Genomic DNA, 5,077 nt, shown 5'->3' with positions numbered 1-5,077 from the left:
GGAAAATGAGTTTACTCCCTGGGTACTTTCTTTGTATACTTTTAACTATGCGGGCCGAGTCCGGGGTTTACGGGAAATGGCGGTTTTTCGTTTGCCGGCGATTAAACTTCTTTTATTCAGCGTCTGATCAAAAATGAAAACATTTTTGAAAACTACAAGTCTCATGCGTTTTAGTGGTAAAAAAAAAATTTAAAAAATCGTTCGGGAAATGAGTTTACACCCTGGGTACTTTCTTTGTATACTTTTGACTATACGGGCCGAGTCCGGGATTTACGGGAATTCGCAGGTTTTCGTTTGCCGGCGATTAAACTTCTTTTATTCAGCGTCTCATCAAAAATGAAAACATTTTTGAAAACTACAAGTCTCATGCGTTTTAGTGGTGAAAAAATAAATTAAAAAATCGTTCGGGAAATGAGTTTACACCCTGGGTACTTTCTTTGTATACTTTTGACTATACGGGCCGAGTCCGGGATTTACGGGAATCCGCAGGTTTTCGTTTGCCGGCGATTAAACTTCTTCTATTCAGCGTCTCATCAAAAATGAAAACATTTTTGAAAACTACAAGTCTCATGCGTTTTAGTGGTGAAAAAATAAATTAAAAAATCGTTCGGGAAATGAGTTTCCTTCCTGGGTACTTTCTTTGTATACTTTTGACTATACGGCCAAGCCCGGGAAATACGGGAAATCGCGGGTTTTCGTTTGCCGGAGATTAAACTTCTTTTATTTAGCGTCTCATCAAAAATGAAAACATTTTTGAAAACTACAAGTCTTATGCGTTTTAGTGGTGAAAAAATAATTTAAAGAATCGTTCTGGAAATGAGTTTACTCACAGGGTACTTTCTTTGTATACATTCGACTATACGGGCCAAGCCCGGGATTTACGGGAAATCGCGGGTTTTCGTTTGCCGGCGATTAAACCTCTTTCATTAAGCGTCTCATCAAAAATGAAAACATTTTTGAAAACTACAAGTCTCATGCGTTTTAGTGTTAAAAAAAAAATTTAAAAAATCGTTTGGGAAATGAGTTTACTCCCTGGGTACTTTCTTTGTATACTTTTGACTATACGAGCCGAGTCCGGGATTTACGGGAAATCGCAGGTTTTCGTTTACCTGCGATTAAACTTCTTTTGTTCAGCGTCTCATCAAAAATGAAAACATTTTTGAAAACTACAAGTCTCAAGCGTTTTAGTGGTGAAAAAAAAATTTAAAAAATCGTTCGGGAAATGAGTTTACTCCCTGGGTACTTTCTTTGTATACATTCGACTATACGGGCCAAGCCCGGGATTTACGGGAAATCGCGGGATTTCGTTTGCCGGCGATTAAACCTCTTTCATTAAACGTCTCATCAAAAATGAAAACATTTTTGAAAACTACAAGTCTCATGCGTTTTAGTGGTAAAAAAAAAAAATTTAAAAAATCGTTCGGGAAATGAGTTTACACCCTGGGTACTTTCTTTGTATACTTTTGACTATACGGGCCGAGTCCGGGATTTACGGGAATTCGCAGGTTTTCGTTTGCCGGCGATTAAACTTCTTTTATTCAGCGTCTCATCAAAAATGAAAACATTTTTGAAAACTACAAGTCTCATGCGTTTTAGTGGTGAAAAAATAAATTAAAAAATCGTTCGGGAAATGAGTTTACACCCTGGGTACTTTCTTTGTATACTTTTGACTATACGGGCCGAGTCCGGGATTTACGGGAATCCGCAGGTTTTCGTTTGCCGGCGATTAAACTTCTTCTATTCAGCGTCTCATCAAAAATGAAAACATTTTTAAAAACTACAAGTCTCATGCGTTTTAGTGGTGAAAAAATAAATTAAAAAATCGTTCGGGAAATGAGTTTCCTTCCTGGGTACTTTCTTTGTATACTTTTGACTATACGGCCAAGCCCGGGAAATACGGGAAATCGCGGGTTTTCGTTTGCCGGAGATTAAACTTCTTTTATTTAGCGTCTCATCAAAAATGAAAACATTTTTGAAAACTACAAGTCTTATGCGTTTTAGTGGTGAAAAAATAATTTAAAGAATCGTTCTGGAAATAAGTTTACTCACAGGGTACTTTCTTTGTATACATTCGACTATACGGGCCAAGCCCGGGATTTACGGGAAATCGCGGGTTTTCGTTTGCCGGCGATTAAACCTCTTTCATTAAGCGTCTCATCAAAAATGAAAACATTTTTGAAAACTACAAGTCTCATGCGTTTTAGTGTTAAAAAAAAAATTTAAAAAATCGTTTGGGAAATGAGTTTACTCCCTGGGTACTTTCTTTGTATACATTCGACTATACGGGCCAAGCCCGGAATTTACGGGAAATCGCGGGATTTCGTTTGCCGGCAATTAAACCTCTTTCATTAAGCGTCTCATCAAAAATGAAAACATTTTTGAAAACTGCAAGTCTCATGCGTTTTAGTGGTGAAAAGGTAATTTAAAAAATCGTTTTGGAAATGAGTTTACTCACGGGGTACTTTCTTTGTATAAATTCGACTATACGGGCCAAGCCCGGGATTTACGGGAAATCGCGGGTTTTCGTTTGCCGGCGATTAAACCTCTTTCATTAAGCGTCTCATCAAAAATGAAAACATTTTTGAAAACTACAAGTCTCATGCGTTTTAGTGTTAAAAAAAAAATTTAAAAAATCGTTTGGGAAATGAGTTTACTCCCTGGGTACTTTCTTTGTATACTTTTGACTATACGAGCCGAGTCCGGGATTTACGGGAAATCGCAGGTTTTCGTTTACCGGCGATTAAACTTCTTTTGTTCAGCGTCTCATCAAAAATGAAAACATTTTTGAAAACTACAAGTCTCAAGCGTTTTAGTGGTGAAAAAAAAATTTAAAAAATCGTTCGGGAAATGAGTTTACTCCCTGGGTACTTTCTTTGTATACATTCGACTATACGGGCCAAGCCCGGGATTTACGGGAAATCGCGGGATTTCGTTTGCCGGCGATTAAACCTCTTTCATTAAACGTCTCATCAAAAATGAAAACATTTTTGAAAACTACAAGTCTCATGCGTTTTAGTGGTAAAAAAAAAAATTTAAAAAATCGTTCGGGAAATGAGTTTACACCCTGGGTACTTTCTTTGTATACTTTTGACTATACGGGCCGAGTCCGGGATTTACGGGAATTCGCAGGTTTTCGTTTGCCGGCGATTAAACTTCTTTTATTCAGCGTCTCATCAAAAATGAAAACATTTTTGAAAACTACAAGTCTCATGCGTTTTAGTGGTGAAAAAATAAATTAAAAAATCGTTCGGGAAATGAGTTTACACCCTGGGTACTTTCTTTGTATACTTTTGACTATACGGGCCGAGTCCGGGATTTACGGGAATCCGCAGGTTTTCGTTTGCCGGCGATTAAACTTCTTCTATTCAGCGTCTCATCAAAAATGAAAACATTTTTGAAAACTACAAGTCTCATGCGTTTTAGTGGTGAAAAAATAAATTAAAAAATCGTTCGGGAAATGAGTTTCCTTCCTGGGTACTTTCTTTGTATACTTTTGACTATACGGCCAAGCCCGGGAAATACGGGAAATCGCGGGTTTTCGTTTGCCGGAGATTAAACTTCTTTTATTTAGCGTCTCATCAAAAATGAAAACATTTTTGAAAAGTACAAGTCTTATGCGTTTTAGTGGTGAAAAAATAATTTAAAGAATCGTTCTGGAAATAAGTTTACTCACAGGGTACTTTCTTTGTATACATTCGACTATACGGGCCAAGCCCGGGATTTACGGGAAATCGCGGGTTTTCGTTTGCCGGCGATTAAACCTCTTTCATTAAGCGTCTCATCAAAAATGAAAACATTTTTGAAAACTACAAGTCTCATGCGTTTTAGTGTTAAAAAAAAAATTTAAAAAATCGTTTGGGAAATGAGTTTACTCCCTGGGTACTTTCTTTGTATACATTCGACTATACGGGCCAAGCCCGGAATTTACGGGAAATCGCGGGATTTCGTTTGCCGGCAATTAAACCTCTTTCATTAAGCGTCTCATCAAAAATGAAAACATTTTTGAAAACTGCAAGTCTCATGCGTTTTAGTGGTGAAAAGGTAATTTAAAAAATCGTTTTGGAAATGAGTTTACTCACGGGGTACTTTCTTTGTATAAATTCGACTATACGGGCCAAGCCTGGGATTTACGGGAAATCGCGGGTTTTCTTTTGCCGGCATTTAAACCTCTTTCATTAAGCGTCTCATCAGAATCGAAAACATTTTTGAAAACTACAAGTCTTATGCGTTTTATTGGTAAAAAAAAATTTAAAAAAATCGTTCGGGAAATGAGTTTACTCCCTGGGTACTTTCTTTGTATACTTTTGACTATACGGGCCGAGTCCAGGATTTACCGGAAATCGCAGGTTTTCGTTTGCCGGCGATTAAACTTCTTTTGTTCAGCGTCTCATCAAAAATGAAAACATTTTTAAAAACTACAAGTCTCATGCGTTTTAGTGGTGAAAAAATAATTTAAAAAATCGTTCGGAAAATGAGTTTACTCTCTGGGTACTTTCTTTGTATACTTTTAACTATGCTGGCCGAGTCCGGGGTTTACGGGAAATGGCGGGTTTTCGTTTGCCGGCGATTAAACTTCTTTTATTCAGCGTCTGATCAAAAATGAAAACATTTTTGAAAACTGCAAGTCTCATGCGTTTTAGTGGTGAAAAGGTAATTTAAAAAATCGTTTTGGAAATAAGTTTACTCACAGGGTACTTTCTTTGTATACATTCGACTATACGGGCCAAGCCCGGGATTTACGGGAAATCGCGGGTTTTCGTTTGCCGGCGATTAAACCTCTTTCATTAAGCGTCTCATCAGAATCGAAAACATTTTTGAAAACTACAAGTCTCATGCGTTTTATTGGTAAAAAAAAAATTAAAAAAATCGTTCGGGAAATGAGTTTACTCCCTGGGTACTTTCTTTGTATACTTTTGACTATACGGGCCGAGTCCGGGATTTACCGGAAATCGCAGGTTTTCGTTTGCCGGCGATTAAACTTCTTTTGGTCAGCGTCTCATCAAAAATGAAAACATTTTTAAAAACTACAAGTCTCATGCGTTTTAGTGGTGAAAAAATAATTTAAAAAATCGTTCGG

Source organism: Hydractinia symbiolongicarpus, chromosome 4, assembly GCF_029227915.1.
Source record: "Hydractinia symbiolongicarpus strain clone_291-10 chromosome 4, HSymV2.1, whole genome shotgun sequence".
In the NCBI taxonomy this organism is placed as follows: Eukaryota; Metazoa; Cnidaria; class Hydrozoa; order Anthoathecata; family Hydractiniidae; genus Hydractinia; species Hydractinia symbiolongicarpus.
Note: the sequence above shows the minus strand (reverse complement) of the source record.